This window comes from Gambusia affinis, linkage group LG12, assembly GCF_019740435.1.
Source record: "Gambusia affinis linkage group LG12, SWU_Gaff_1.0, whole genome shotgun sequence".
NCBI classification, from domain to species: domain Eukaryota; kingdom Metazoa; phylum Chordata; class Actinopteri; order Cyprinodontiformes; family Poeciliidae; genus Gambusia; species Gambusia affinis.
This window is the reverse complement of record NC_057879.1, coordinates 20,385,017-20,406,676: the sequence shown is the minus strand read 5'-3', so window position 1 is coordinate 20,406,676 and position 21,660 is coordinate 20,385,017. Positions and strand designations below refer to the sequence as shown.

Here is a 21,660-nt window from a genome sequence, read left to right as displayed (position 1 = left end):
TGTTATATTTGACTGTTTAATCCATCAAATGTGTTTGTCTCAGCAATGGGCTAATGAAACATCTCTATTTAGGCCTTTGCCACTGATAAATTAGTCTTGTGATGGCGGGGTGATGATGTAAAAAAGAAAAAAAAAAGAAGCAGGACATAAAATAATAAAATATTAAAAGAATGCTTGTTTCTGCACATTTCTCTTGTTCGTATGGTGTAAAGTTAACACTGATTTCCCTCACCTTGCCTAAAATAGCGTGACATTAAATTCACATTTCGCCTGGATTTCTGATATGTTGCTGGTTGTTAGGTGACGTTTTACACAGTTTCAGTCAGGCAAAGGATATGGACTCCTGACTCAGCCTTTTAGGTTGTGCCCTCCTGCTTGCATGTCCAATACAATCTACTGTTTCAGCCCCCTGTGGCGAAAATGCCAAGCCACTAAGCAAAATGTCTCAACTAATTAGGAGCTGTAGAGGAAAACTGCAGAAATACATCATATGACTAACTTTCTTTCTTTCCTTTTCTCAGAACTTCCATTTAGCTGCACATGTTCAGCAAGCAAAACTAAGCAGTTTGTATTCCTGCCTCCCAGATGAACTCCTGTCCTACTACTGGGATATTTGATATGGTTAATATCATGGCGGTTTGGTAATAAACCAGGTCCTTGTTTAAGCTTTCAATGGAAAAATGTCATACAAATTTGATTATCATTACAGTTAAATTAATTTCTATCACATTCATTGTTCTTTTCGTCGCGTCTCTTATAAAATCCCACCGCAGCTCGTACATTGTTGCAGCTAATAGAATTTCTACGCTCTTCAAGGTCTGTTTCAGCTCCTGACAGACATTTTCCTGGTTCATGATGTGTGTGCTCCCGCTCCCAAATGCTCCGTGGATCTGATCTGGGTTTCAAAGCTGCTTTTTTTTTTTTCTTTCTCTCCCCGTTGTTACTTGATCTTCTTCTTTTTTTAATATTGAAAGAACTTTCAATTAACTCTGGGCTTTTTTTCATGCCTTTTGGGAGGTGGTCCTTTTGTTTCCCAGTTAACATCTTTTGTTGCACAAAACAAAGCCACCTAGATTCTGCATAAAACCCAGAGAGGCTGGGGCTGTATCATTTTCATCATGATGCAAGGCCTATCAGAAAGATTTTCACATTTTGCTCATTTTACAGTACAAACTGATCCTTCTCTCTCTCGCTATATATATATACATATATATATGTGTATATAAATAAATAAATATTTATTATTCATGATAGATAGATGGGTATCTATCATACCCTGTATGACAAATGGCTATGATAGATGGTTTTTTTGCCTACAAGGGAGATAAAGAGCTACACTAAGAACTGCTAAAGGAAACAACATGAAAATGTCATAAGACCAGCTCAGCTTCCTTCTTCACAAATTGTTAATAAAAATGGAGTAGTGTCAAATAATTGGGTTGCTCAGATAGTTAGCAATGAAGGGAAAAGAAAGAAATTAAATGTTTTGAAAAATACTGGATTCATGAAGAGAATTTGCTGAAAGGAAAAGAGTATTAAAATCCAAGAGAGTAATGCAACTTTGATGGATTCAAGTAGCTTTTAAGCAGACAATGAAGTAGCTTCAGATTTTAATGCCCAGAAGTCATTTCTCCCTGTAGTTCCACACAAATGTTGGCCTGAACATCACAGTTTGACACCACATTCATGCCTTTCCAAACGAACCAGACTTTCTAGACAAAGTAACTGATTGAATCCATCTGTCTGTCCATCTGTCGATCTCTTTCTTATCCACCCATCTATCTAACAACCCATCCGTTAGAAATCCACACATTGGGGCGTTCTGTGGTGGTGTAGGGGATAGCACGACCCACGTTTGGAAGCCTTGAGTCCTCGACACGGCCGTCGCGGGTTCGATTCCCGGACCTGTCGACATTTACGGCATATCTTCCCCCTGCTATCTGCCCCCTTCCTGTCAGCCTACTTTCAAATAAGAGACACCAGAGCCCACAAAAAGACACCCTGGAGGGGAAGAAAGAAAAAAAAGAAAGAAATCCACACATTGTAAATCTGCACCAAACTCTTAAATATGCTCTATGTTACAATCCTCTCAACTCTGCTGTTGCTTTAGCACTATTTTCTTTCACAGGTTTTCCTTCCTCTCAACTTTCTATTAAATTGCTTGGCTGCAGCTCTCTGTTAGCAGCCAATTTAATTAATAATTAGCTCTTGTAGCACACCCTCACTCATGGAGTGCGTCAATAGCTTTGTGTAGTGAAGCTACAAAATATACAAGATTAACTTTTCTAATTGAATTACAGAAAAAAAATCCCTTTTTGTTGGTATTGTCAGTTACAGACATTTTAGTGAACTTTACCCTCTTGCAACAGGGGAACATGTTATTTCTTCATTGCCATCCTTATGGGTGTGATCCTTCAGTCTTCTTCGCACCTTTTGCCATTTGCATAGAGGTTTGACAAACGTGACACCAGGAGATAGATTTCCCAGCCAGCCTGGCTCTGAAGTAATGGGAATCTGGAGCGTAACAAATGGTGGTGCCAGTACAGGCCTGGCTCTGCAGGATGTGCAGGTGGTCCCTCCATTCCCCTTGTCAGCTCCCCCACTACTGGCCATGGAGACTTGAGCAAGATTATTTTGGAGTTCAGGTTACAGACCAGCTCTTTCACAACCCATTAGTCACACTCCAATTTCTGTGATGGGAATTTTTTTTACTGTCTTCTCACATTTTGTAAATGTATACAGAGCCTTTCCCCTTCATACATGAAAGGTCACAGCATGTTTTTGTAATTTCTTGTCTGCACTGATTACTTTCATCTTAACTGTTGGTGGTGGTTTGTGGTGGTGGAAGGGGGGGGGGAGGTGTTCGTGGAAAACTGATGTCATTTAGCCTTTTCTGCTGGAAATTACAGTGTCCTCTCCGTTTGACATGAATTATGAATAAAGGGTTTGAAGTGGAGTTAACAGGAAATGTTTGCTTCACATCTCAAAGAGTTCAAAGGATTTTCCCTTAAGACGTGTTCTTTGTTTCTCTTTAAATCCTGGCCCTCACTGAGCCAATCATGTGTATTGATTGGATTTTACTGCTGTGTTTGCTAATGGATGCTATTGTTATTCGATCTAAAAAAAAAAGAAGACTAAAATCCTCACAATAACTCTTGCGATTTGTACAGTTAATTAGCTCCATTAGATAAGAAATGAAAAATCATGGGGTAAAAGCATTGCTGAGCAAGTGTACAATCAAAAAACTTTCCAAATTTGTTAATAAATCTCCGCTGTCTGGCTTGTGGAAGATGTTGAGCCCCTGTCGGATCTAATTGTTAAGATGTGACATAGCAAAGTAAGTTGCTGCTGGATATTTTAGTCATATTTTGCCTCAGGGGCTAACTTTGTTCCCTGGCTTGTTGGTTAGTGTGTAGCCACTTGATTTAAATTGGCAATTTAGTTTAGGCTTTTTGACATGTAGACTAATTTCATAGTCACCTAAGGGACAGGGGATGGCTTAATTCAGCAGTGAACATATTTAGGTGCACGGTAGCTTGTCCGCCCACTAGTCCTGGCCATCTGGTGACAAATTTGTTCCTCAGGAAAATTTGTATGAGGATTTTTCTGAATGCTTATTTGTCCCCTAAGAGGATTTTATTGCCATTCGAATGCACAAGGTAGATGAAACATGCAGAAACACCTGTGTAGACCTGTGTAGTGTAACAATAAATCCGACATGAATGCAGTCTGTGAGTTTTTTTTATTTTTTAGAATAGAATAGAATAGAATAGAAGTACTTTATTCATCCCAGCATGGAAATTACTTCGCAGTTGCAGCACAGAGACAAGACACAGTAACAACTAGTTGTAGATAAAATGAAATAAAATATAAATATAAAATGCTATATTTATATTTATATATTACGGCTGTTCAAATTTGTGTATCTGAGAACATTATTCCTCTTTTATGTCAAGGAGAACTCAAACTCTGCAAATTTACTGACGACCTGAATAAGACGCATTTCTTTCATACCCTTTCTTTAATAAACATTGATGTTACTTTTTATTAGAAGTACAAAAATCAAATCGCAGTCATCACCACAATATCAACATGTGCGACATCACGGAGTGTTTGGACACAATATTCAGTAGTTACTATATATGACAGAGACCTTTGAATGAACCGGCATCTGTGTATTTTAAAAAACGCAGCATGTGTATGAGTCCTATCAATCACACTTGTGTGCGCGCTGCTCAATGGGCTGATGGTGGAGAATGCTCAGGACTAACCAGCCTAAGTATTCATGATGAACTCTGTTGGGGTGAACCGGTCATAACGTAGAAGGGAGCAAGAGAGGAGGGTGAAGAGCAGTGCGAATGCAAGCATGATTGACTGCACCAAGACACTCCTCCTGGCTCTGATTGGTTGTTTCTGATCGAACAGTCAATTTTTTTCAGATGGCAATACGATCACAGGGAGGAGGTAGAGGAGCTCAGTTATCTGTGTCATGGTTTACTGTTGAGGCATAGTGACCGTTTAAAGAAGTATGTAAAAATAAGAACATAATTGTTTATACTGCAGCTTTAAGGCTCTGGATATTGAAGGCATTTTTTTAAGAGATTGTCATATTATGCTCTTTTCTGGGAACTCTGGTAGTAACACAGACCCACAACATGACAGATACTCTGCTGTATTTAACAGTGAACATGAAGGATTTCTCCACTTATTTATCCTTTTATTTACACCAAGGCGATCAAGCATTGTTGGTTCTGACCGTGGCTTGCGGCTATGTCACGATAGTATTAAACTCCACATGTTTATAGGATGATAGGATAAAATACAACTTATGGTTACTATGGAGACCTGGTCACTTTACTTCAGTTCTCTAACAGTGAGTTTAAGATGCTAATTTTAATTAAAGCTTTCATCATCCTGCTCTCTATTTTGTGGTAGATGGATAAACTTTGGTTCTCATTCAGTCATGTCTAATTTACACCCCAGAGAAATAAAATTAATTTAATGTTCCTGCATGCTTTGATTACCTTACAAAAGTTGGGTATGAATAAAAAAAGGGGGGGAAGGGGGAATTTTTGTGAGTTTTCACCAGTGACTTTTATTTTGAATTAAGTGTTTAACAGGTATTTTTCCCAACTGCATAAGTATATGCTAATTAAAAATGATTTTTTTTTTCCAAAAATTTTCTCTCTAAGATTACAATATTAAAAAAGATCAATTTAATTCAAGACTTTTTCCACAGGGGTGCCATTATCATCTATCACTACTGTTAGAAAAAAATTAATTGCCAGTTTATCACAAAAAAACCCAAATAGAAATGTTAATTCTGTTTTGATATTTCTATTACTACTGTGTTACGTCCTATATGACTTACTAATTCTTGAAATGCTAGTTTTCTAGGATTAAATAAATCTTTAGAAATATGCAGATTTTTACAAACATTATTGCTGGAAATCAAACTGCTCATGTAGAACTTTTCATCCTATCTGATCTTTTTAACAGCTGGAAAAAACTGACTACATTTCATATGTTGGATGTGATTTATATGTAAAGAACGTGTTAAAAATGCAAATCTTGCTATAGATCCGTACGCAGAGATGAAATTTAAAAGTGAAATGAGGAAGCATCAGCACAGTCAGGTGTTTTAAGCTCAGCAACAAAGGTCATATCGACAAGACAAGTGAAACCCGGGTCTTTATCACGGTGGCAAAGGGAAGCTGTTTGTGGATCACTGTTGTCAGAGATGTAGTGAAACTTCGGATGGCGATCCAAAGAATCTGAAGATCTTTCTCCTGGGAAACAACTCTTGAAGTTTGATTCGGGCACAGTGCATCAGGAGATGGCAGGGAAAAGGAAAATGGGATCAGTTAAGAGATCAGAACATGGAAAAGTCTCTTCTATAACCCTTAAAGCAGGCAAACCTTAAACCACACTGCACCTTTCTGATCTGAGGCCGTGATGGCACGCTGTGTTTACTGTGGAGCAAGGCACAGCCCATGACCTTCTGCATGGATTTGACCTTCTTGCTGAAATATTTGATTTCAGACAGGAGGAAGAGGGTCCTTCAGTGTGACCAACATGGTGGCGCACTTTATACCACGCTGATGTGTCAGACAGTTGGGAGCCTTAAAGGAACTCAGTACCTCTAGGAATGCGGCTCCATTTGCCAGACCTATTATGAACACCATAATGGGAAACCTCTTAATGAACAAAGAGCTGTCAAATAAAATTGTAAAAGTATGTGATCTTGACCTCCGGGAAACCTCTAAAATGCTATTATGGTGTTAGGGTTACACCATTTATGACTAATTCCTTTCAGGTTTGTGTTGGAGCCATAAACGATCAATTCAATGTGACAGAAAAGCACCTACTACCAATAAAGAATTAAGTGGAAGCAAAACATTTTTTAAACAAATATAAACCTGAAAGCTATTCTTTGAATTTAAATTCAGCTCAATTTTACTAAGATCGCCTAAATAAGGTCTGTTGCAGCAAACCACATTCAACAGTCTTCTAATTAGACTCTACTTGTAGGTAATTTAATTTTTATGAATTCATCTGTTCTCTGAAGGCCTCAAATGTTTAGGGATCAAATACCATTTATGAAGACCAACGAACACAGCAGACAGGTCAGACAGGAAGGGCAAAAGTTTACCTTAAAAAATGGCATCCTATTTTTTGATTATCTAACTTTTTAAGCGACACAGCAGCAGTCTTACCATGGTTGCATGCCTAAACTAGGCTGGCAAGGCTGTAAAGATGCCCAAGTAAGCTGTGGAGGAGCAGCAGAAATCTACAGCTCAAGTGGGAACATCTGTTGACAGAATGAATTCCTCCGTAAAACTGATTGGAGTTGGAGCTAAAATCCTGTTGGAGGCTTTAAAAGACGTGCGACTGGGTGAGAGATTCATCTACACCACAAGAGCTGCAACATTATGTGAAAACGTTCCAGGAGCATGAATTCTTTATCAAGGCACTGTAAGTGGAAGCCAATTAGGACTTATGACACAGTTTTTTCCTTTTGTTTTTGAGCTATACGTAAAAAGCATTTTAGGTAGCTGTTGTGAACTTTCTGTTATTTGCGAGATTAATCAATCCATGTTTAGCTAAAGTTAAAGGGAAACAAACGCTTCAAAAGTATATATAAATGGTTTTGCATCTTTTGCTTTGGATGTAGAATAAAAGAAAAGTGTTGCTGTCCTTTTTATCTCTGTTTTGCGATGCTGTCTAATCCCTTTTCCCACATGAATATTTGTCTGTTGATTCAACTGCGAGCGTCTCAGAGGTCCTACAAAGCTTTGACGTCACAAAGGCAACAATTTTTGGTTGTTATTTTATCTTTCTAACCGCTCACATACTTTTTGAAATCTTCAAAAATTACTAAAAGTTAGTTTTTGCATCATTACCGCTAATAATTTTTGTTTTTAAGACTATGTACAACTAAAATCTTTTTTTTTATTGTTTGACTTTCTCCTTGACTTTTCCCTTGCACTTTGATACTTGATTGCTTGGCAAAAAAAACCCTTCCTGAGGTAAAAGCAAAGATTTTTTGACGTTTATAAAATTGCACCCTCTCCCTGGAGCACTTAAACTAAGATCTTTGTCAGTACAAACTGCCTCCTTTAGGACATCAAGTCGTATTTTATGACGAAACAGACCAATGCTGTAAACTCTGTCCAGCTTGTGTGCCAAACACCAGAAATCTCACAGATGAGCATTGGAAGGTATGGCTCTTAGGAATGAAGTTAAATTGGAACATAGAAAGTACCTTTCTTCTCCATTAGCACTCAGATTAATTCACTCATTTGTTCTCTGCAAATTTATGAAGTGCTGGCGCTAGGAGTTTTATGTTGAATATTTCATTGCCTTAATTATTTTGGGATGGCGTTTTAGCCAGTGGAAGTCCATTTGTTTCTTCCTGATTTGAATGGATAATGAAGAGCAAAGCACAGAGATTTCTTGAAAACTGTGCTATAGGTTTTTGTGAAATCTAGGTTTTGGAAGTCAAGTATAATTAATTTAGAATGCCAAGTTTGACACTATTGGTGTGAGAAAGGTGCTTTTCCCATCCCTTACCACCTCCAGATGAAGTTATAGATGCCAGAGACTAATTTTAACACAAAAGACCAACATATATTTTGTGTCTGGAAGCTATAGAGTGATGATGTTGCCATTGTTTTGGTCAACAGTGGGCCCTTATCTTTCCTTGTCAGTCAAGCCATTGTTAAAAGAGAGGAGACCCTGCAAATGCAAAATGGCACAAGTGATGGATTACGCTTTCATTTGACAGCCTTTTCATCTGTTGAAAGGGTGTGTGTATGTGTGTGTGGTGCTGATGGAAAGGAGTGTTCTCATGCATGTTATGTATCAGTTTTAGGGAATTTTTGATGTGCATCTTTCTGGCTTTCAGTAGAGTTAGAAGAGACCATCTAATATTGACTTAGCCAAGACCTAAATCTCTCACTCTCTAGGTTGTACTTTACATAAAACTTGAGACATCGTGAGGAAAGCTGTAATGTAAAAATTAACAACAAATAGGAAAACCTTCTTGTCTCTTTATACTCGTGCAAAGTTTTAGTACCATGAAAAAGTATTTGCCCCTTTTATCAGTTTTAAAAAGTCTGTTTCCACATTTTAAATACCAACTAGATGACAAAGAAACCATAAAATCATACCTTAGTAAATACAAAAAGCAGTTTTCAGCTGCACCAACCTGTCCGTATATAAAAATATAATTGCACACTCATTCAGTTTCTATACTCATATATAGTCCACTGAGTATTGGTTAATGTTTGCAGAGCAGCCAATCCAGGAGTGCATTTTATTTTCATCGGCACTGAAGATAGATAGGTAGGTAGGTAGGTATGGGTGGTTGTAATGTATAACCCCCATATATACAAAGGGTGCACTGCATTACATTTTGTAAAGGATTAAAAGACATGTTTAAGGCTTTGAATAAAATTAACCATAGTGAGACATTAAAAAATGGGTAAATGTGGAAGAGTGCACCTATCAAAATAACTCCAAGAGCTCATTGACTGATCCAGAACACTGCAGGTTTATCTTGCTTCACCTAATGTCAGGATTCATGTTCCAACAAAAACAGCCAAACTGCGTCCATGGGAGAATTTCAAGGCTAAAACAAAGAACACAAAGATCTGTTTAATGATCTAATCTCCAAGAATTTGTAAAAAATATTGTATAAAACGAATATGAACTTTTTGGAAACTGTGATTCCAATCACATCTGGTGGAATACTAGCTCAACATTTCAGATGAAGAGATAAAGTAACCTTTACTTTATGGAGCTGGAGTTGAAGCAGCTGGAGTTGCTTCAACTTCAGCTCCTGATTGATTAATTGTGAACTCTACTCTCTAGTAAAAGAAACTGAAAGAGAATGTCTGGCCATTGTTCTGTGACTTTTAAGCTCAACTGGCCCTGGGCTAAAGATCTAACGTGCACCAGTAAATCTTCCTCTAAGTTGCTCAAAAAACTCAAAACAAAGGTTTTGGAGTGATCTAGCTTTATCTGATTTAGATTGAGTGACATAACCTTAAACATACTGCTCATGTTCAAAAATGGATGTGATTGAATTAAAACAATTCTACAATTAAGAGTTGGCCAACATTACTCCACGGGAACGTAAAACCTATTGTCATTTATCCCAAACAGCAGTTGTTGCTGCCCAGGACTGAACAAGTTATTAGATCTAGGGGATTGTTATATTTTCCATTGCGCCACATTGGCTTGGAAAGCTATTTTTCCTTTTAATAAGTAAAATTTTCCTTTCTATTCAATAAGTGTATTGGACCAAAAGAAAATTATTACTAAAATGTTTTATTTCAAATCTGCTGTTTGAAATCCTATAAAATGATGAACCATGCAGAATCATTGGTGCATATTGACACATACACCCACAAAACTTTTGAGTGCACAAGAAAAGTAATTGACACTTTTCCCTTTATCCAGTGAAGCTACTTATTTTCCTGAGTGCTGCTGTAACACCTTTTTCTTTCTTTCATCTGGAACAGAAATGCATTGAGAAAAAGCATCTGGAAGCTTGTCCTGTCAGAGACAAAATGTAGCCTCCCCTGGTTATGAGAGACTGCTCTGTGGGGCTTTTATGAGAAAACTCACAGAAAGCTTTTTAGATTTGTCATCATCATTCTCATACATGTGAGAATGACTGCTCCATCAGGGGGACTGAAGGTACACTTTTCATACACCATGTATTTTCAAGGCTTGTTTTGATTATCATTGCATTTCAGTATTTTATTTTGAAAGGAATATGAGCTTTATGTAATTGCCCTTTAAACCCAACACTTGAAGTCTCAGAACATGTATGTAGATTAAAATGTCAGGAACTAATCTCACTCACTTGTGCATACAGACAAAGAATACAAAAGACATGTTGCTTTTTGTAGTCGCATCAAAAATAAATAAATTAATCAGATTAATTATCTAAAGCACTCCACACCAAATTAATGCAAGGATGGGAAGTAAAAATGTCTCATAGCATGGTGAAAACACAACTAGTTCTAAATCCGTTGTTCAGAGTTTTAATTTCTGGTGATACTGAAGAATTGGATACTGATCAGTGTTTTATATGACATTTATAGGTGTTATGATGCAAGATATCTTTATATTGAAAGGCAGCATTATTTCTTGTCAGTGAGGTCTGTATTGCTAAGTGCAATCTAGTTATCAGAATCTGACTTAGTGTGATGACGCAAGAACAGGGGTGGGCACTCCTGGTCCTCGAGGGCCGGTGTCCTGCAACTCTTAGATGTCTCCCTGGTCCAACACACCTGAATCCAATAGCTGAATCACCTCCCAATTGCAGGCAGGCTCTCCAGAGTCCTGCTAATGACCTCATTATTTGACTCAGGTGTGTTGAAGTAGAGATACATCTATAAGTTGCAGGACACCAGCCCTCGAGGACCAGGAGTTCCCACTTCTGCGCAAGAGCATGCTACTATGATCGGTTGCGATGTTTTGCTGAAAAAGTCGGTTAATAGACTTGTTTTTAGGCAGGCTTACAACACTCTAGTGTAATAATTCTAAAAAGGCTCATTGTTTGGTTAAGTCAGTTATCTGGGAGAATTTGGTTGTTGAAATTAGAAACCGCAATAGAGAGTGAAAGACGAGGTATAAAGACAACTAACAACTGCTCTACCAACAAATTAATGTTTTTTTATGGAGATGAATATGGTTTTAAATACAAGTATTCAAATGTGGCTGTATGAAAACTAAAAGCTTAAAGTGGTTGTGTTGTCAGACCAGTAAATATGTTTTTTAAATAGATATTAGAAATATATTAATTTGATTCATTCACTCGTGCAATTGAATAAAAAGGGCATAAAAGTAATAAAAAACCCAGGAGGACTTTGACCTTTTTTTAAACCAGCTTGATTTGTTGGCTTTACGGTTGCTAGGCAACAGAACGTATGCAGCAGTAATGGTGGGAATAAATCTGTACCAGAGTGTCCAGTTTCATAGCTGCTTATCTTCCGGTCTTCTTGGTAAACCAAGAACTCAACCAGACACTGAATTTGGAAACACCCAGTGACTTAAGTGTACTTTTACCCCTCCTTTTGGTATAAACATTTCTACATTCTAGTAATGTGAAATGTAAATTATTTACTTTGCATAATAAACCCTTGTTCCAGCAAATGCTTTAGGCATTTAATAGATGAAATTATATATGTAGTACTTATATGTAGATGAAATATTCTCTAGAAACAGACCTTTGGGGTCTGGAGATGGACTTTTTTCTCTGACAATAGCCATAGAAACAGGAAGCATTGTAGAAAGGCATTGAATCTTTGCGTTTCTGTTGGCTGCAGCCTGTGAAATGTAACACTACTGAACAGCTGCTCGGAGCATACCACAGTGTTGCTCTGCCTTTTTCTCCTGCTTCTGAGAATGAAATGGGCTGCTTTGGCTAGAACTCTCATTCCTCCTACACAGAAGGTGAGACATCATGAGATATCCTAGTCTTGTAACCTTTTAACATACTTGAAGGAGTCTGATGAATGGGATTTTCGTGTGTCTGCCAGCACAGAGATATCTTTTTGAAAAATGCTCTTGACTGTAATCTCAGCGGGATGATCATTGATCAAGAAGACAAATAGTGGACTGAAAATTAAACCGGTGGGAGTCATACACAAGTGGGGAGAGGAGTATGAGGAAGTAGATGACATTAAAGGTCACCAACTAAAGTATATCTGAATACGTGGAGGGTATTTCCATATCGATTGCCAGCTTCCCCTTGAACTTGGAGAGATGTATTGAGCTCCTTTTCTCGCTTGCAGGTCCTGACCTTGTAATATAGCTTTGAGCATCTTGTTACTAAAGCAGTCAGTTTTACTCCCAAAGAGCATTGTGCAAAAATGTTGCCATTCCATTTGAAGACATATGTCACTTGGGCTCATTATTTCCTCCCAAAAACATTACCGCCTTCCATGTTCCGTATTTCACCTCAAAGCAAGTTCTCTGAGCCAGCTGCTTCTTTGCTTCTTCCGTCACCCCAAAACCCACCACAATATAGTATCACTTAGTTTAGTGCGCAAAGGAAAAAAAACTCGTAGGGTGTTCCCAACCCCCCTGAGGGCAGAAAGGGGGCAAGATATTGTAAAGTGCTTCGATGTTGCTTCATTTCCCCATTTTAATTGAGCTATCTAAATGCATCCTCGGTTTGTCAATACCCGCCGGGGTCCCAGATAAAAATGATTTGTCTCATGCATTCGGCGGCATGCTTGGCTGTTCCCTTCGAGAGTGTGCCCTGCCAGTTGACAGCAACAGAGTGTAATGGAGAGCGCTCATTGTTTTTGATTTTCAATGAGAACCAGGAATAGAGGTCCCTTCCTCTATCCCTTCAACCTATGTTGTTGTTGTCTTTTTTTTTTCTCTTCTCATGCTGCCTGTAACCAAAAGTCCATATAGACATTGCAGAAACGTATAGAAAGCAAGGTACTGGGGCTTCAAATGATAATTAATAAACTAATTCTGAATAATTTATATAAATTTTAATTACCCAAATCAAAATTTCTAGAAATGTCAGCAAAGAACAGCCCAATAATCCAGACAAAATTTGCTAAAAACATAACTACATTTGGAGCACATAGCATAATGGCTACCACCTCATACATCTTATGTCTTATACACCATATGTCCTTCAAACTGATTCCAGTTGCACAACATAAGAAACCAAATGTTCACAAGTTTCTCAAATTCTCAAAATTTTTTACATTAACAAACTCAGTATCACTTCATTGAAATGAAAAAGGTCATTTTGTGGTAAATAATCTTAACATGTTTTGTTAGTCAGGAATATAATGTAACTTCTGGAGTCTGACCAATACAATGGGAACAGATACAAAACTTACAATCATCCTAATTCAGTTTGAACCTCACAGAAGAAGCTTATAGTGTTAAGTATCCGGATCCAAATTGAGTTAATAAATTTGTGAATTATCTCATGAGGAGGAGACTTTGAGACAGACTTTGAGATAGTACCAGTACAGATTGTAGCTCATCATCCATATTTGGTAGTGAATATCTAGTTTTAAAGATTTACCTCTGTATGCTTCAGAAATTGCTTTTTGAAATTATTTTTACTTTCAAGGATTTTGGCTCTGAAATATGGCATTTGGCCTTTATATTTGCTACCTCCACATACGTTGCTACATACAGCATCTTTACTGGCCAGTACTCATGCCTGCTCCCAGTGAAGGTCAGAACCATTAAATCACTATCTTATCTGTGTTTTTATGTGCTCTTTTTTTCCCCCATGTCCTTTGTATTTTTTTATGCCTCCTGTCGCTTTGTACCATCACCTTCCCCCTCAATGCAGGAGCTAGTGTTATCTGCAGACAGTCCTGGGAAGAGAAAAAAAAATCACAGCCATAATCGTGTCCTTGACAAACGTAGAGCAAAAGTACAATGTTCAAAAGCTTTTTTTCTCATTGTGAAAGAATACAGTTTTGCATTCTTGGAGACCATTTTATATTTAACTCGCTCCTCTGTGCAGATTCTGCATGTTTTAATGTGAATTAATGAATTCTAATTTGGTGCCTTGCATCAAGAAAATTACATATGATTAGACATAATTAGATATTTACTCATGCTTGCTGCTTTGCCTGAACTAGCCCACTAACCCATCTCATTCTGCATCTCAAAGTGAGGTTAAATGTTACACTAACAAACTGCAAATATGCCCAACTCACATTTGTAAGCAACAGTGTGGTCTGTGGATTCTATATAAATCCCCCCCAGTTTCAGCCTGGAAGCAAATTAGCCAACAAAACCAGTGGCAGTAGCCAGCCCTGAGTACATTGCAAATTGCCTGGGAATGTTAAACTAACAGGTGTTGCCCAGCTGTGCTTCTGGACATGATGACATAGTGCTAGTCTAAAGAGCCCATCAGCAGCAGCACACTGACTTTCACAGCTCAATGTTTATGACACGGGTCAGCATTTTTTCACTGGCATGCAGCCAGTATTGTGTTTGACAACGTCCCCTGGTGAATGAGGAAGTTATGCACAACTGTTTGCATTCCTTTTAAAGGATTAACAGAATTGCATTACTTTAGATAATGCAGCAGATTTATAGCTACAGCGACTTGCAGAGGAATTCATGCTGTTTGAACAAACTTAAGTGTATTCAGTCCAATCCAACTTTTTTACAAAGCACTTCAGCCACAGTGGACCAAAGCACTGTATGGAAAATTGAGCACAAAAAAAGAATACAATAAAAGAATGCATTAAAAGATAAAAAGCAGATATGTATTTACAATAGTTAGAACTCAATAAAACAAAGTGTAAAAGGCTGCAGCAACTCAGAGAAGTAACTTGGAACCTTTTAGAAATTTAGAAGTAAATAAAAGAATTTTAAAACTTAGCCCAAAATGTGTTGGCAGTTGGGGAAGTGAGACTAAAATAGGGGAACTGTGAAGCCCAGATGTACAGGAAGGGGCTCAATAGTACCACTTAAACCCATCATCACTATCTTATTAAAATTTACAAAGTTCATAGCCATCCAGTCTTTTATCACATCATAACCCCTAAGTAGTTATGTGACAGAATACATAATTGTCTATTTTGAGTGGGACATAAATCTGACTGTCATTTGCTTAACATTGTACGGAAGCACCATAAAATCTCTAAAAACGATTGAAAATATTCATTTTCTTCCAATTCACTATTATTTAGTGCTTTATATTAGTTTATTACATGCAATTAAAAGAATATACAAAAGTTTGTGGTTTTAATATAACCAAATGTGAAAAAGCTGAAGGGGAGCGGATGGCTTAGCGCGACATTGCTTGACTTACAGATGATGATCAGTTCCAACAATGAAGCCGAGTTTATTTCTGCGGTACGAGTGTCATTCATTCAGATCACTCTGTGAATCTCTGCTGAACTGGCAGCGAGAAACTTGTTTCCCTACCTTCGAGCTTAACCTTGTTAAGTGTTTCTGTAGACTTGTTGTAGACAGGTAAATTGATAAATCCCAGGGCCAGTGTGATTCATCCCATTCTGCAGTCGCCTGAGTTTTTGGTAGTTTGATTCATGAATGCTTCAATCCTTGAGCCACACAATAAGCTTTGCACAACCTTACCAGAAAAAAATACATACTAGAGTACTCTTCAATTGTTAAGTGGGGTTTGGTAGTAAAGAGAGGCTGGCTGCTTCAGTTTTAAAAGGTTGTCAACTTCCCTTAAGTCTGATGAAACAAGTGGGGGGATGGATGGTTGTTGTAGTGTTATAAATTGTCTGTCTTGGTAAAGCGGGGGGGTTTCCAACTCTATTCAAGCTCTTGAGAGAGAGGGGGTGGGGCTTGATAGAAGCCTTTAAACTGCTTGAACTACCAAACGTCCCTTTGGGCAGCAGTTTAAAACTTTCATTGAGGGTTACAACTCAAGAGCCATCTGTGTGCTTTTACATTGCACCCAAATGGGATTACACTCAAAATGAAATGGCTTACGTCGTGCATTTAATAAAATTTACCTCCCACTCCGAGGTTCAGTTCGTTCCGGCGATTTTCATTTCAGATTCATGTGACATTTGAGTTGGCACAAACATTTTACACCCACAAATACGCTACTTTTTCCCTCTCCTTATGGATGTGTGGGTGGACTCATTATCCTCCAGAAGATTCCCCTCAAACTCTTGCGAGCTTGTAATGAAATGAGATGTTTACAGGCTGCCCAGATTGGCTGTTCTTTCTCCTGCAGATAGTTATGGAGTAGTTTTTGACAAGTTTCTGTTCACTGTGCATGCCTAATTTCACAAATTTGTGTACTGGTGTTGCTGTATGGGAAGCTGAAACATATTGTTTATTTTTACAGTTGAAATATAATTACTTTTTAATAAGGTAACCTAAGTTTCCATGAGGTACACATTTGAATCATTATTTAGAACAGAAAACATCTTTCTTTCATGCAGTGTCCAGAGCAGCAACACTGGACTGGTTACCAGCATAAAGTTATGCAAAAGTTTACAAAGTGATAAAATGTTCCTCCATATCGTCTCTAGGGTTTAAAATAATTTTTAATGAGGCCAGAGAAGTTGCTAGAGTGACTAGTGTTTTGTAAATGCCACTGCCTGATCTCCACCTTTTGCTGAACACTGCAAATCAGTAGGCTGAAAGAAGGCTTCTACACTTTTCCCCTTGTTTATAAGAAAGACAAAGTCGGCTTTTTGGTAATGGCAGGCACATAAATTATATTACCCACGCTTATGAAAAATAAACTGGTTTGGATGCTGTGCAGCTTAATGGAGTTCAGTTTTTTTTATTTATTTTTTTTTTAATTGTTTTTACAATTGGGAGCTTCTGATTAGCATCTCAAAAGCTCAAATAATACCTGAACTCCAATCCCAAATCCAAGAAGAGTTAAAAAGGAGGCTGAATTGATGTAGAACAGGACCAAAACAGCAGAGAGAGGAGAAAGTTCGAGCCATCTCTTCCATCGATTATAAAATCCTCAATTCCAACGTATCTCTGTCCACCTTTCTAAGTGCCGGAAAGAGGTTATTTTTCATTCTAGCAAGAAAATGAAAATTCTTACCTGAACTTTGAGTTTTCTAGAAGGCTATCAATGTTTCAAAAATCTTTATGTTCCACAACAAACAGGTTGAAAGCTCAGTTCAACCTTTTCATTATCTGATGAAATTCTTGCTCTCTCTCACTCTGTCACAGCATTAATGAACCCGTATTGAGCATTGCACAATCAAACTCTTCAAATTTATTTTCAAATGAAATACAGATATCTGTCAGATATAAGTTTAGACATTGTGCTCAATTGTGGGTAGTTTTTTATTGCAGTTCTGCTTCAAACTCCATTCAACCTTGAATCGGATTTTATTCCTAAGCAAGAGAAATTAAAAAAAATATATTCAACAAACCTGAAGGATTTTTATGTTATATTTTTATATTCATATCTTTTCCTGAATGTCTTTTGTTGAGCTAATGTATTGAAATCAGTTCCATTTTGTAGTCATTATGAATTGCGATGATCAAGAGCAAAGAAATTCTTAAACCGATATATATTCACTACATCTTTTTTGCACCGGGTGATGTAGATGTGTTATTTTATCATCAAGGCAACACAATGTTATGCATTGCTTCATCTAAAAATATTTATCACAGTCCTGCTTGCAGTATCAGCAGTGTCACAGACTTATATAACAAACATCATTACGTGGAGGGTGAAACACAGTTGAAGCATCGCTGGATGAGTAACATCGCACCAAGTATTATTGGGGATAAATGAGCAAAACTCCCCCCGAGGTCCCGAGTCTCTGTGATCTATTAAGGCGCACTCGTCTCGGATGGTAGTTTTGGCGGGGGGAGAGAATTGTTGTGCTGACATCCTCTCTCGGTGCAATCCCTTGTCCTTGTAGGATGGGAGAGAAAAACAGCACCAGGGGCTGACTTGGCTGTTCCTTTGAGCTCCGTCATAAATCCGACTGAACATTTCTGAACATCTGTTGTGGATGATTAGCTCCATGGCTAGCGGAGTTTGACCAAAGGGAATGGGGAACTGTGTGTTTGCGAAAATTATGCATGTGTGTACTCGTAGCCTTGCAGATTTAAGAATGGGGATTTTGCATATTTATCCTCCCGTAACATTATTTTTTCCTCCCCTCTTATGATAAAGAAAGAAGGGCGAATTATTTTCTAAGCCGTTTTATTATCCAACAAACATGTAAGTGGACATATATTATCAGAGTCTCCTGGGGATGTTTGTATATTTCAAGGTTATGCTTTGTTAGTCCTCTAAGTTTCAGCAGCTTATCGAATTGGAAATGCGTCCTGGAATTTCATTTAAAATGGCCAGTGGGAATTATTTATGGTTTATTAACCTGCAAGAGCAAACCCACCTTGAAAGTTAAAGAAAAATTATATTCAATCCAATAACTACTTAAAAGTGACTACTATTTTATATCTATCCCAAAGTCTGAATGATGGTAGCAGTAAAATCAAAGCCATCAAGTCCATCAATGATTCATCCAGGAGGTCATAGATTAGCATTGTACATTATCTAAAGCAATGGTGTATTCAAGCACTTCAGCCAATGTTCATCTTCTTAATTCAACAATAAGAAAGAGACTGAATTCTCCAAGGGAGAATACTAAATTAAAAAAACAAGACCGAAAGACCCAACTCCTATTTATCCCCCCAATAAAACATCTTGATGATCCACAAGACTTTGGGAAAAAATATTAAAACTGCAGCTGTTTTTGGAAGGTATGTTTTCATATTGCATTACATATGGTGTAAAACATAATACCAACTTGTATATTTGATGAAAAAAATCTGTTTTCTGTCTGAGAGTGCTGAAGGAGAATGTCTTGTCCATCTGTTTGTGATGTACTTGGATTATGCAGCAGGACATAAAAGGTTTTATAGTGGTCTAGTCAAAGTCTGAATTTAAATGTGATTGAGATAATCTCTTAAATGCTATTTAGACTTGGAACCCCTCCACAGTGAATTAAGTCTCTCAGTCCATTATCGCACTTGCACTTGATTTAGGGGTAATTAGTTTTTAAAATGGAGCAAGCATAGTCTGGATAGTTTTTCGCTTAATAAAAGAAATCATCATTTGGAAATGTTTTTCATATTTATTTTGATTATCTGTCTGTTTTTTTTTATCAAGTGTGATAAAAAAAAAAAGAAAAACAATATGGATTGGAATTACAAATTGCAGAGTTTTGTTTAAAATCAACAGTGAGTTTATGATTAACCTCTGTTCATGATTAAACTCTTTTTCTAAGGCGAACAATAGATAATGGAGTCTCTAAGATACACATAAGAGCATGCTCTTGCAGACTTTTTTTCCTCTACATTCAGGTGAAGCTCAGGTTTGCGTCCCATTGGTCAGTCCTTAGAAAAGGTAAGCCCCTCTTGCAGCCTCCTCCCCCCTAATGTCTGAAATCTGACACCGGTGACATCACATGGGTGGGTTTGGCTTGTCCCGGGCAGTCCCTGAACGCCCAGCTCAGTGTGTGAACAAGCTTTGACTCTGAAGGATCTCTCCCTGCAGCCACAGCTGGAAACCTATTGCCGGGGAAGCCGAGGATCCGAGTTCCTCCGGTCTAATGAAAACGCTGTGAACGGAATAACTGAGGAGGAGCTGGGGACTACTTTCTCTCTCTTTCTTTGTTTTTCCAAAGATATCACTCAGGGATAATCTTTTTCTTTTTGTGGATACTGCTGGAGTTTCTTTCGCTGGATTTGGATTTCGACTTTCCCTTGCTCTCTTGCTGGAATAAGTTCCTCAGAATAAGGAGGAATGAAAAGGATTTTTTAATAAGTGGACGTACTGGACATGCATGGGTGAGTTGGGAGTTTTGAGCATTGTGAGATTAAGTTTTTGCACTTGGAGATAAATGAGGCACAGGTGCATTTTGTGAAACATGCTGACCTCTTTGTGGTGGATTGAACTTTATCCTCAAGAAATCCCTAACATGCTGTTCACAGGTTGCCTTTTTTATGATAAAAGTAGCAAAATAAGTTGATGTGTTCCACTTGAGTGGTCAGGTATTTTCTTACCGCTCTTTTGTCTCCTTTACTTTTTGTCCCTGCTCATTCTTGCTTGTGAAGCCAAAACAATAGTTTAACCTCGTCTTGGCTTAGCTCTATTGGCTGGTTCTCTGGCAAATTGCCCTGTCTGGTGCGAGCCCTCCCCTATGTATTCAGCGGACTTTGAATAGGAGGGCCATAGAACGTCCCCTAGCTACCACTGCTAAAGGTGAGACACCCTGCCATTTCCATCGCATTACGCCCTGCACTCTTGAGGCCAAACAACCTGTTTTTCCAGTTGCCTTTACCTCCATGTGCAATCTTTGGGGGTAACATTTCAGCGACACAAATTCCAGTGAGGTGGAGACACTGAAAAGCTTTGAAATCCCAGATAATTGTAGAGGAGAACTTTTGGAAGTCATAAATTATGACTTTGTCTCGACTAACTATATCCTGTAATGAATGTTTGTGTGATTTACAGGTTTATTTTCTATCATTGTTGGCACTTTTTGAAAACCTATCCTTGTTCACAAGTAATTTGCCAATTATTGCACAGGAATACTGTTGCTCAACACAAGCCCTGGATATCTGTGAGAAAATACCCTTTTTGTGTCTTGCCCTTTCCCACAAAAGCTGCCTCAAGCTTTCCAAAAACACAATTCTGACATGTTTTCTGTTTTTTTGGCCTTTAAGAGACATATTCTTCCCTGTAGGTAGGTTGTTCTGCAATAAGAACCTTTTTCCTCAATCTTGTGAGACTGTTTTTCTGTTATTGTTTTCTTTTAGTTAAAGATTCAACAGAGCAACCCTTTCTCACCCCTTGTTTGTTTTAACACAGAGTGGCATAAACCCCCCCAAAAACCTGGTTTGAAACTCAAGATGGTTGAAATGTCTGTTCAGCTGCTGGGTAGCAAAACCGAACATGGCTAAAAGCTGTCCACTGTGACCATTTGTGCAAACAGAGCCAATCCGAGTCTACATGTCATGACCTGAAGGTTGTCTTCCTTCAGCTCCACCATGCCGTCCGCTGACCCATCATTCCAGCTTTTACAACAGGGCCTTGGCCACTTTTCAGTAGTCAGGTTCCAGTCAAATATGTGATTTGGATAGAAATTGAGGAAACACTTTGGATTAAATGACTAAATGTGCAGCACATTCACACACCCTGACTTTTATGTTACAACCATAAACCTCTTTAGTTTCCTGGCATTTTATGTGATAGACAAACACAAAAAAATGTAAGTGATGAAAACAAATTTTTAGTCATAAACCTTGCCATTTAATTTGGTGTGAACTTTCACTAGGCCAATTTAGCAAATGAACTGATATAAATCCTTTCATTGCACCTCTGGCTGTATATTTAGGATTATTTTCATGATAAAACTCCATCATGTTTCACAGTTATGGTGTGCAATGTTAGTTTTCTTCTCATCCTTCAGTCTCTTGTCTGAAGACAAGCATTCCCATGCCCTGATTCCCTCAACACCATGCTGTTCTCCGTTTAGGTGGTAGGTTTGCAGTTGGGCTGTATTTTTTTCCATTTTCACATGAGTCACTGGAGATGTTAAAACCTTGGGATTTGTTTTGTCTCTGACTTGTCTGCTGTTTTTGTTGGACTCCATCATGCTGTTTGTT

General features: G+C 38.0%; 1 protein-coding gene across 19 annotated transcripts in view; it reads left to right on the top strand.

Moving 5' to 3' along the window:
- The window catches only part of LOC122841847 (receptor-type tyrosine-protein phosphatase F-like), a 239,707-nt gene that overhangs the window by 41,523 nt on the left and 176,524 nt on the right, over window positions 1–21,660 (top strand). For 8 of the 19 annotated variants that reach the window (XM_044135476.1, XM_044135475.1, XM_044135473.1 and 5 more), the window contains exon 1: window positions 19,520–19,839. The exons of 4 other annotated variants lie outside the window; for them this stretch is intronic. The gene's annotated coding sequence lies outside the window, so the exon portion shown is untranslated. Of the gene's footprint in view, window positions 1–19,498; window positions 19,840–21,660 lie in introns of those variants that run through there. 7 more of the 19 variants (XM_044135480.1, XM_044135482.1, XM_044135478.1 and 4 more) reach the window with 2 other exon arrangements.